The sequence below is a fragment of the Leptinotarsa decemlineata genome, unplaced genomic scaffold (genome assembly GCF_025532065.1).
Source record: "Leptinotarsa decemlineata unplaced genomic scaffold, Ldec_3_MD MMD2_tig00000035_RagTag_RagTag, whole genome shotgun sequence".
NCBI classification, from domain to species: domain Eukaryota; kingdom Metazoa; phylum Arthropoda; class Insecta; order Coleoptera; family Chrysomelidae; genus Leptinotarsa; species Leptinotarsa decemlineata.
The window spans coordinates 10720350-10733001 of record NW_027412540.1 but is presented as its reverse complement, the minus strand read 5'-3'; the positions used below and the strand labels follow the sequence as shown (position 1 = coordinate 10733001).

Genomic DNA, 12652 nt, shown 5'->3' with positions numbered 1-12652 from the left:
GCGTTTCGATAGCCAAATTTTCAACATCAGGGAATGACCAAAACTAGTTCTCACAACCAAATTTGCAACTGGATGAATCATCATATTCAATGATGAGGGTCATCATATGAAAATAATCCAATTTCACGCAAATTCGGATCAATCCGTTAATATAAAGGTGAGAGAATTGTTTGAAATTTGAACCGATATCGATTCTGTGTGTGAAGGATAAAGTTTTGATAAGGTCTTTTCTGTGATTGTCTTCGTATAGAAAACACGTAGTAATAATTCAAATAGTTTTTTTTTGATAATCGTTAATCCAAATCACTTTCTACTTTTGAAGTATTTATAGATATAAATTTTATAGAGTATTATATAAAAATATGTTTTTAATTTGATGGTTGTAACTGAAAAAAATCTGTTTAAAATCTGTTTTCCCTCAACCAGCTGTCACATCTCTATGAACGACAACCCTCAGAAGTCGAAACTTGTGCGAGCTAAGGGCTTACCTTTCAACGTGTGATTCCTGACACGGGTTGGATGATAGCAAGTGAAAATCGGGGCTTGAACGATTTGAGTGAGTGAACAAAGCACCCACGTCGAACCGACCGGCTACCGACCGAAGAGTCATCAAATTTTTTGTATTATAGTTCTGCCTGACAAAATTGAAAATCTAAAATTGTTGAATTGTTGAATCGAAGATCATAAATAAGAAATAACTATAAATTTTGAGCCTTCTTTCTGGAAAAAGAGTTTTATGAAGACGCTGAATTTTTGTTTTCTGATCAACTCATCCACTATGTTGTTACTTTATTTATTTCCTTTGATAACTTTTTTTCTGGATATCATGTCTTTCTTCACTCAAGGAGAACGTGACCAGTCAATGGACAAGAAAATGTAGTCCCGCCATTTTTTGTTGTGGAAAATAGTGAGAGCTCTCAGGATTGTATCTGAAAGTGCTAGTTTTCTCTAGAGGCAAGACACAAAATCCTCTACTTTACTCCTACTTGTGTCGAAAATGGCGAATACATCATCCACGTATCGGATCCCAGTCCGTTGAAAGTAATGTAAATACAAATTTGTCCGAGCTTGATGCACTCTTTGACTACATCACCTTATAGTTTATTTATTTCGAAATTATCTTGCAGATATTCAATTGTTTTAGGAAAAGGGACACTGGGAAATAACGAAAAATCATATAAAAAAATACTGAAATCCTACCTCCTCGCAACCTCATATCTGTAATTTTCTCAATGAATTTTTGTGTGGAAAAGATGTACAGACTTCGACTTAGAGAAGTGAACATCTTGCATATAGTAAACCTTTTACATCTAAGACATAATCTCAGACATAAGTCTGCCTACAGTCTCTTATCAGATAATCGCATCACAAAATCGAAGATTATATTAAATTCGTCCAAATTACTTAGTGTAAAAGACAAAGTTCATCTATATTGAATACTCAAAACGATAATTCTATAAATTTGTTTAAGAATTTGACAGATATTCTGAAATGTGCATTGTAAAAAAAGTATCTAATTTAATTGTATTTATGGCTTACTATTTTGCATATATGTAGTTGCTACCACATAAGAGGTAGATATATGTTATCACCGACATTAAGAACTATTTAAAATGAACAATCTCACGGTACATTATCTGCATGTAACTTCAACGGTATAGGCAGCGAACACCAAGATAGCTCTCAGGGTGCAAGAATTTTCCGACTTACTTAATACTTATCGTTATATTATGTCTAAAATCACACAAAACATCTGTGAATTGAAGCCCATTTCTCACGCTCATGTATAAGCTGTATTCATTTAAAGTTCCATCTAAATCAATTCACTCCTTTAGGCGTAAAATAGCTACAAACATACATACATCCATCCTCACAAACTTTCACATTTAAGCTTGTCGCCCACTTGTCAATGAAAATGAATGGACAACCGGCCACTAGTCCGGCACGGACAGCCAAGAGCGTCCGCCGCCGGAAAGGATTCCAGCTCTCCGATCCTGTCAGGCAGTACGTGCTGTGACGGACTGGCCAAGTGAGCGCATTGCCGGCCAGCGCGTTCCAGCATCAACTTATCCAAACACTCCTGGGAAGTTTCTGTCTCTCAGTTGACAACACATGTCAGACGGTACCTATAAAAATGTACGAGGAAAATTTGAGTTTCTTGTTAAGGCAGGCTCTAGAATATCCAGAAGTTCTGAAAATTTGCCTGGATTCACTCGGAAATACTGGAGAAATTTCTCCTTTCTCAGATTCACCCTCTTCTGATTAATGGGATGCCTGTTGTCGCTGGAGAAGCTATAAGCTTTAAGTGCTACAAGCTTTTAGCTTGTCGCCCACTTGTCCGGCACAGCACAGCACGGCGCTGTCCGTCGTCTGATGGTGACGGGTAGTAGCATGTCCAGCTACAACCAATATACTGAAGTAGAAGAAAATAGTCACAACAAAAAGAATGTGGTCTATCCTATTAATCAGAAGAGGGCAGATCTGGGAAAGTTTCATCATCTTCTCAACGACCTGAATGAAGACGAGGAGAAATTTTTCCAGTAATTCCGAATTTTACCAGGATAAAATTTCAGAACATCTGGATATTCTAGAACCCGTCCTTACAAACAACTCAATTTTTCTTCGTACATTTTCATAGATATCGTCTGACACTGTGATGTCAACTGATGGAATAGCAAAACAGAGAGACAGAAACTTTCCAGGCACGTTTGGACAACTTGATGCTGGCAAACGTTGGCCGGCGACGCGCTCAGTTGTGCAGTCCGCCACAGCACGTACCGTCATTTGCCGGAGAGGATCGGAGAGCTGGAATCCTTTCCGGCGGCGGACGCTCATAGCTGTGCTGTGCCGGGCTGATGGGCGGTTGTCCATTCATTTTCATTTTTCCAATCCTATACGTATTTTGACGGGACGGCCGTGCTGTGCTATGCCGGACAAGTTTTATATCATTTTATGTTTTCTAGAAAACAGACTGAGATAATATATATCATAACAAAAACAACTTTGTTTCAATATTCAATTACAGAAATGAATTACTCTAAGAATCCTCACAAAATGCCATTACTGTCGTTTTAAAAATATGTTTAAAATATGTTTTTTCCGTTAACCAGTTGTCGTACCCCTACAAACGACAACTCTCAGAAGTCGAAACTTGTGATTGCAAGTCAATGAAAATATTCGCAAATGCAGTAATTAGGTACTCACAAATTGTGATCACTGGTTTCATATGGCATACGATTCATATAGCAAATGCCGAATCGGCAGCCAACTCTGTGAAAGATTTAGTTCAAACAGGTCCGTATGTTTCCAGTATGATAACGAATTTTCATCTCTCTTTGAAAGTTGCTATTGAAGTTTTCCAAAACGTGTTTTCTCTTCATGAAATAACACAGATACAAATTATTTCAAAATTTCATTTTTGTCTAAAAGACAACTGTGGGTTTCAACTGTTCAGAAATCGTGAAACAAGGGTAAAGCAAATTGCGGAAACTACAGTAAGTAACGCGAGGTCATCTGCTGAATTATCATCCAATTATAAACGGAGTATCCAGCGAATAGTATGGAGGAATTTCTTGCGCATTTCGACTTTGATTATACCCGGAAAAATTGGTGGGTTGGCCGTCGTCGTAAAACACAATTAGTGCCCCGGTGCAAGCCTGTACGGGCGCGGGAGTGGTGATGAATGTTCTGTCAGCGTAATATAACGGCAGCACGCGACACACTATTCACTACTCATTTCAATCCTGAAGTCAACCCGAATATAATAATAATGAAAGTGCTGTTTCATTTTATTTTCCATTCTAATTAACTGTCTGGCGAATCACGGTTCGTGCTTCGTACATAGGAATGGATAGCGATTCAATTGATTGGTTGTCTCATGTCATGAATTGGTATCTAATTGTTTCCGGGGCCTTTCTATTTCCAGATTCATTTCTTTACTGATAACACAAGTCAATATTTTTCAAAATCACGGACCACGTTATATTTTCCCGATGGCATAAATCGTGTTGAATCCGAATCCAACTTTATAGGTGATCCGTAGCGTAGAGGTTATGTTTTATCGCAAAAAATTAGTAGGTATGTGAGGGTATAAAGGTCTTCCTCTTCAGAACTGATTTCAAATCATTCAAACATTTTATTTTGTCACGGAGATAATGTCGAATAAAATTGTATCGGAGCGGGTGTACCTCTGGGAAGATCAATAATAATATTTTTTGTGTAATTGATGACTTGCTTATTTTGTGGAAATTCATTATCACTTTAATGAAATGAATGAAAACACTTTTGTCAAATTTCCACTAGTTATTTCGTGTTCACTAAAAAATTAAAAATAAAATAATAACATTAGATATTTATTTTTCTTTAAACAGTATAAAATTTCTTTCACATAATAGTACCCAGTATATAACAAGAAAGAAGTCTATAAGGTGTATACCATAATAACAAATATAATTGAAAGTCTTACATATAACACAAAACGTAAGTCATCGCTTGAAAAGTAAATAACGGTAGAAATGCACGTGCAAACTCAAACGGTTGCACGTGCAACCCTAGTGTTACAGACAAAATTAGAAAAATCTTAAGGAAGCATAACATAAAAACAGTGTTCAAGCCCACCAGGAAAATACAACAAAGCCTGAGATCTGCGAAAGACAAAAGAGATCCACTATCAGCTTCGGGGGTAGGTATATCGTATACCATGCACCTGCGGAAATGTTCATATCAATACCACCAAAAGATCCATGGGTACAAGGTTGAATGAACATCGGAGAAACTGTAGAATAGGTCAAATAGAAAAATCGACATACGATACTGTTTGAAGAAGTCCCCCGATCATGGATACCACAGTCAGAAAATATGCTAAGGTGGCAACAGTGCAATGCAATGTAACGTCACCAACAGGTAATAACACTTCGGCCAATAGCAACGCATCAACAAGAAAGGCGGTCTACCTGAGTGAACATAAATTCAACTCACAAGCTAGAAATCACTAGTCATCGGTGAACCATCAAGATTAATAAACCTCTGAAGAAGCCAACCACTCGTGCTGGCGAAACGTTAGGATACAGTTCCAAACCACGACGGCCTTCAATCCCGAATGAAGATCGTAACACTGAAATAACACACGTTAGAATGATTGTCCATACACCCAATTTTGGTACTTTTACGAATGACGATATTTTGTTACTAATAGCAAAAAGAAAAAAATGCGCTGGTGGTTTTAACTCGTGGTCATCATGTCGTACAACTCACCACTGAGCTATTTGGTATCAATTTACAAAACGATAATTTCCATCTTAAAGCCATTCCACTAGCCTCATTTATTTTGTGAATCAAAATATGTCTGCTATAATGATATTATTAAACCGTTTTTTGTACAGAATAGAAAATACCTACTGGAGCGTCATATTAATGCGTTTGGGAAAAAATGTATTTGATTCGCTAAAACATAATTGTTATAAGTAATAAAGTTGCCTTGAAACTTTGTTGAAATACTATTTGTCAAATATTCTCAAGTATACCATGACAATGTCATAAATTATTGTAACTGTCAACTAATGTTCGAATATTTTCCGAAATGCCGTTTTTCAACAAGAATGTGATGTGTTAGAATTCTACTTGGCTTGCCAGAAAATAATAGCACTTCAACACTACAATAATTCGTTCCCCATCGTGAATTACCTAATAGGCGTTTTTTTATGTGCTTCATGGTCGATTCAGGAACAATGAAAAAGTTTTTGAGAAGAAGAGACCTGGAAAACGATTTGTAATGTCTGAAAACATGGATTGACGTTTTAGCCTTCTTTGAGGTAAATCGAAATAGTTCCATCAGAGAAGAAGGCGGTATTTTTGAATATTTACTTGTTATTTTATAGCTCTTAATTCGACAAAACAAAGACATTTTTGTACTACATAAGTAATTCATTTTCAAGTTTAGGAAAATAGGTGATATGATTTTTGTTGTTGAGAATGTTAATACGAATAGAAATGCATGATTAGTTTAAAAATCTGTTTTTCCGTTAATCAGCTTTCGCCCCCATACGAATGGCAACTCTCAGAAGTTGAGAAACTTGTGCGAGCTAAGAACTAACGAGGTCTTACCTTTAAAGGTGTGATTCCTAACACGATTGCAGAATCATTCCAGCTTCAACCAGATAAATTCTCTCGAGAAAAATATCTGGTCGAGGCGGGAGTCGCACCACGGTCTTCCGATCGTGAGTCGGGCGTACCACCACCGCGGCCAATTCCATGATTCGATGATAAAATATAGGATATTCCATTAAAAAAATATCATTTTATGAAATGTTTTGAAAAGGCGACAATCATTTTTTTCCGACATCGAGAAAGCCATTGAAAATATAACTGGTTTACCCATTCAACTGAACATCAATAATAACGGAGTTGGCAATAGTGACGACTTAATTTGGAAGACCCTGTATATTTCCCAGGCCTAAGAAAGAAAACGCATTTTTTTAATTGGCTTTACTCATCAACGTTATCTTCATTAAGAGCCACACAATCATTCCAGCGTTGCTCCAACATTTCAATACCAATTTTGTAAAACGATATATCTTTTGCCTCAAACTAGGCCACAGTTTCAGCAATAACCTTCCCATTAGAGCAAAATTTTTGACCGATAAGCATTTTATGAGGTCAGCGAACAGCCAGTAGTCACTGGAAGACAAATCTGGCGAATACGGTGGATATGGTAACAATTCCAAGTTCAATTAATGTAGTTATTCCATTGTTTTGATTGACACGGTGCGTTAGCTCGATGGAACAAATTTTTTTCTTTGTCATATGCGGTCGTTTCTTTGCAATTCCGTCATGGTTTCTCATGCGTGCATCCACGGACTGGGTGCTAAGATCCAGGTCCCGATAGATGAATCGGTTGGGTATGTATCTGGTTCACGGTCGCCCAAAAGTTGGTGTTCATAAACGTTGGGTTTCACACAAATGCTTTACTTGATCAAACTGTCCTTGAAGGATATACCTAAGTATGTAGAGGCTCACAACCTCATATATGGAGTATACACAAGACTCAATCGATGAAAATCAAAAGTAAAGGAGACTCTCGAAGGCGGTTTGGGTTCGAGTGGTATTCTTACGAAAAAGCTGTAGAGAAAGACACATGAAGTTTCCTTCGGTAGACGAGTTGAAGCATGGCTTTGCAACTGTGCGCCTTGGCGAGCCTCGTTCTGTCGATCACAAGGTTGGCGTCTTCGGAAGGGGTTAGGTTAAGTTAGGTCCAAAGTGATTGGGTCTATTCGACCCTCAACCGCACCTGCAAGGGTTTATTGTGACTCACACCTATTCACACTCGACCAAATTCTTCGTAAAGCAAATTGTTAGGAATGTTTGGATGAAGAACTGAAATGTCAAAACAGAGCACTTTCTGAATAATAACCTTCCTATGTAATTTCATTTCAAGTAAATTTCAATGAATTCCTTCATAATGTTTCTCTCACCCCCCAATTCTCTACCAAAATTTCTATCGACACGACATGCCGCATTTCATCCTCCACTTCTATGATACGAAAAGAACAAACACCAAGAAATCTACTAAAACATTGACGAATAACTTTCGGATTTCCCGCTTTGACATATCTCCGCAGTTCTCAAGCGTAACAACACCGGCATACAAACACAAAATATATGGAGTATAATGGTCTCTGGTAATCATGTCTAGAAAACATCAAAATATAGCGATAAAGCTGTTCTGGGACGCTTCACGCTTCCGACATAAATCTGGGATTCTCTCTCGGGATGCGGGAATCCTCTTAGTGGAACGCGTGTGAGGCTTCCTGCAGATCTTCCATACGCGTCGGGATTATGCGATGCACATGTTCGTCGTCGAAATCGGTATGATGACTATTGATAAATTAGATGAATTCTTGTTGAAATAATTTTTATATCGATCATGTCGTGGTAGAGAATATAGCAAGATTGGTTGATATGAATTGACAGAATGGAATTTTTTGTAGCGGTTCACTTTCACCAGAGCTTAATTATCTAGTACGTTCATCATCATATTTTAATTTCAAGCACTCTTCACATTTCTATTGATGACAATTGAAATTTTCTTCACGTTCATAGTTTAGAGCCTCCGAATACAAATAAAACTGAAAATTATAAGTCGTAATTCAAATTATTTCATTCGATTGAGTTTTTTTGATCCAACAAAATATTTAACAGCTGTTTTTATTTGAATTATCGAGATTTTTGGTTGCCTGCCCTAATTCGGAAAAATTTGAAAAAATAAGTTGATTGGAATACGATACCAACTAGATCTTAAGGAGTCATTAAGGTGATGCTAAAAGGAGAATAATTCCAGGCCTTTATCTTTTTTTCTCTATATTATTATTGAATATAATGGAAATTTGACTCCACAGTTAGTTTAAACAGTTTGACAATGAAATTAAAACACTAGATGAACTTTTGAACAACAAAGACGAATTTCTGGAGATGTATTAATTTCTTTTTCTGATAACAGGCCAATGCGGCTATTCTCTGGCCAAGTCTCATATTGTAACCCGTAATAAGTCCTAATAAACCAGGTGTTCCAAACGAATAGGGATTTTTTTTGCAAACCAAAAGGCATCTTACTTCTAGAAGACTTTTTATGTTGTCTTGGACATCTGCACTAAATAACACGGCAACACCCCTTCCACTTTTTTCTCTAATCACTACCCTTTCAAAACTTTTCAGTAATATTTTTCAGCATCTGATATGCAGAGTTGTTTGTATTATTTGTCCCAAAATTTTAATAAGTATGTAAAGGAATTCATTGAAGTTCTCCAAGACTCTTTCTGTTCAATAAAACTACTTTGCAATAAATTGTTTCAAGTAAAGTCATATACCCCTTCTTACTATTTAGGTCTATTTTCAAAGTCGCCATCTCTAACTTCGCTTTTTCGATCAGATATAATTTAATTTTTTTAAGATCACTTGCAAGTGGAACTATGGTGACTTTATTTCATATTTTTATGTGGAGAATGTTACCTAAAATTTGTGTGTAGAAGGGCAATTTCTGACCTTAATCATAAAAACGACATGTTTCATGTCGTTTTGTGTTGGTGTTGTCTCGGAAATTTTGGTTGTTCACAATGTTTTTGATTTTTTTTTAATATGTATCTGATATGTCTGGTGGGTTTCAAAATAGTAATTTTATCAAAACGAAAAAACTACTTTTCGAGCCCTGAAGAAGAATTTAATAAAATTCGAAACGTCGGCAAGAAAACAATGTTTTTTTCAAGAAAAAATTGATCCTGTTACCCAACCAATTTTGTTCCAGAAAAATTATTGGATCACTATACTACTTAACTAAATTTTTTTTGTTTGCAAAACAACATAAAAGTGATCGAAGTACCTTTTAAGATTCACTCGTTCAAATATTTCAAATTCAAACCCGTCTTATGCCAATTTCCACTCACACCACAACAAAATCATCGGGTGGTTCCTCAAGGATATACAGGGTGTTCCTGAATATCAGCGTTGATGGCTGTGGGTGAGATTCCATAGATGATTCTGAAAAAAGCCTTCATGAAACTCCATATTTCGTAATGTTTGGATTTTTTATTGATTATGTTTCCTCTTAATCCATTGCAATTTTCTTCATAGTGTAAGGGGTATCTGGAGTACCTAATAATCAAAATATTTGGAAAATGATAGAAACATATTTAAATTTCCATGTAAAGCATTACAATGAATAATGTACTCAAGAAAACCATGCCTTTATTAGGCAAACATCCCAAATATATGTGTCAACTCATTCACCAACTTAATAATCAATATAATCAATAATAATATATTTATAAATTAGTGGTACAATGTAATTTTAACGAAATATTTTGTTTTACCCGAAATCTGAGTTTGTTTGGAAATTATTCGTGAATATTCATTGCCACTTCTACGAAACTAGTTCTTTTCAAAAATACAAACAGAACAGGAAAATATTTTTGTCCCCAAGTTGAAGAAGCAATTTTAAGTATAATAGAAGGTCATGAAAAGACTGCATCAGTCACCAAGTTGTTTGCAGGATTCTGTTGGATAATCCACGGATTAACTTCTGCCACTGGAATTTCCAGAAGCTAGTAGAAAACCCTCTGATGATAAAACATTAAAGTTGTAACGGGATAATTATCTACTTAAAAATATATAGTTCAAAATATTGATAATGAAATCAACTTCATGAGGAAAAAAAATATATTATTCCGTATTCATATAAAATAAACATTTTACATTCAACAATTACAACATTATTGGACATATCCCCGGACATCATGATTTTCCGCGCCACTGGATGAATGTCAAAAATTAGGTGAGCCCATTATTTGTTTGGAATATATTCTTTCGTTTCGTATAGCCTTTCGTTATAGGATAAATTTGAGGTTGTAAGGATATAGGGAGCAGTTGACATAATTTGAGCTAGATTGTCCTCGGTTTTCGATGTGGATACCTGAAAGTAAATAACACTTCAAAATACATGTCTTACCAAGCCTAAATAACTAACTCTTACGGAAATAATTTTCCTTCTAATTGAAAATAACTATATTATTGTACCCACCTGTTAGCTGACCGTCCAGTTGTAGTTTAGTTCCATAATCCTTCAGATTGTTTTCGTTGTACCATTTAGGTTAGCTTATTAGTGGTTCTGTTGACCCAATTTCAGAAAATAAGATTCATCAAGTTAGATTATTAGTCGCGATCTGTGAAACAGTTGTCATCATAGGGCTCGTAAGACAACGTTTCTCTGTTCGCTGATGGAGGACGCGAGAGGTACCGTTTCACGATTATTTATAAAAATTCATGTCAAGACGTGTCGAAAAGGAAATTATTTTTACTTTTTTTTGATTATTATATCAAATTGAATTCGGACTAAGTGTAGGTGAATAATTGACAGTTTGTTTAAATTAAACAATAGTGAACAAACATTATCAATTATCTTTCGCCATCTATGGGTCAGAGGGACTTAGAGGTTTTGTAATGGTAAATATACCTAAAAATTTTAGATGTCGATAGGTTTCAAATTATTGCCCTTTCTGTTTCACACACCTTTTCCGATAATTCAGTGATTTAACTTACCGACTTGGAAATGCATCGGAAGTCACGTATTTTACTCTTCACCGATTGGTTCACCCAACGCTGCTCATGACGTATAGGCATGCGCTTCAATAAGGAAACGTTTTTCAAAATAGGCTTTAACGGATATAATTTCCCACTAGACTCCAAATTTCAATTTCCGGCCTACTCAGGACGGGAAGGAGAAACAGATCGACCTCCGTGTGTGTTCAGAAAGAACCATTTTGGAAAATCTGTCTATTAGACACCTCATAGAGGATTAATTTCCATAAGGTTTCATTTCAAGTGAAAAGGTGCCTGTTAGTTTCGTACTTATAGAGTATTGCTATTGTTTGGTTGTGGCCCTTTCACCCTGTTCAGGGATCAGAGAACCCCACGGCGATCTACGTGTGATTAGTTCATAGACGATTTTGTTGAACCATTACGAGTTGGGAACTACTCAAATCAGTATTTTGGAAAAATACTGAAATCTATTTTGTGGAAACCGAAAAAAGAAATACTTGTCTTCAGTATTTCTCTGGATTTTATTGTAAAAGAAACCCTTCTGAACTGGAAGGTAAGTTGCTCTAATTCAGACGGAGTGTACCTAAAGTGTCTTGTGTAAAATATTTGTTGTTTTCATTTGGTTTTTTTTAGTATACGGTTACTAGACATTTGCCAATAAAATATATAATATCATAGTAACGTTCTATCATAATTTATTTTATTTTTGTTATTGATTCTTCCGCTGGAAATCAGCGCATTAATTTTTACTTTTGATAATTTCAGTAGATTCTTGCCATGTTATCATATATATTAGTAAACTTTTGGTTTTTTATTGAAGGTAAAGAAAATAAAATATTACTTTTCATATCGATCACTGTTTTACGGTGTTGTCACATTAATTTAAAGTCTTTAAGGATGCTACTTTTGTATTATGTACTTAGGATGATTACAATAGAAATCAATGAGGATTTTTTTTCTTTAAAGGGTTTTTTTTGGGGTACCGTTTTCCTGTAGGAAGAATTCACGCCAGATCAACAACCACTCTGGAGCATTTTGACTACCTATCTTGGCGGATTCTTTAGATTCAAGATTGTTGTTTGGACTTGGGGGCGGAGAAGAAGACGCGCAAGTACCTGAAACAATAAAAAAATTGACTATATTTTTTTATATATTACTTACATTATCGTGATTAATAACTTACTGTTAATTGTGTAAAGCGGAAATTAAGTCGTGTTTTGATCCAGTTAATTATTTTTTCGTGATACTGCGTCTGCGCTCTGGGCCCACAGCAAATGACTTCGGAATCCTTGTAAAATATTCTTGAAGGTGACTTACCTGCGGCTTCACTTCCTGCTCTTTGTGTATTTAAGTTTAATTTATACGTAGCTGGCTCTATTTTTTTTATTGAGAAGTTTAAGGTAACTAGTAAGGAAACTTAGAAAGTTATCAACTCCGTTTGGCTTTAAGTATTGATTTGAATTTGTTTAAAACACATCGAGTAAACCCATGGATGCTAAAAGTTTTTTTAACCTGTGCTAATTTTGTTTTTTTTTTTTCCTCGCAAAGTAATTGAATTTTAAATTCA

The 12652-nt window shown here is 35.7% G+C and overlaps 1 long non-coding RNA gene across 1 annotated transcript; it reads right to left on the bottom strand.

The window, feature by feature from the left end:
• Nucleotides 1–10192: 10192 nt before the first annotated feature.
• On the bottom strand, nt 10193–10735 carry LOC141481005 (uncharacterized). Its single transcript, XR_012464692.1, has 2 exons — nt 10568–10735; nt 10193–10459 (listed from the first exon to the last, which is right to left on the bottom strand). It is a non-coding gene; the product is annotated as an uncharacterized lncRNA (long non-coding RNA).
• Nucleotides 10736–12652: the final 1917 nt, after the last annotated feature.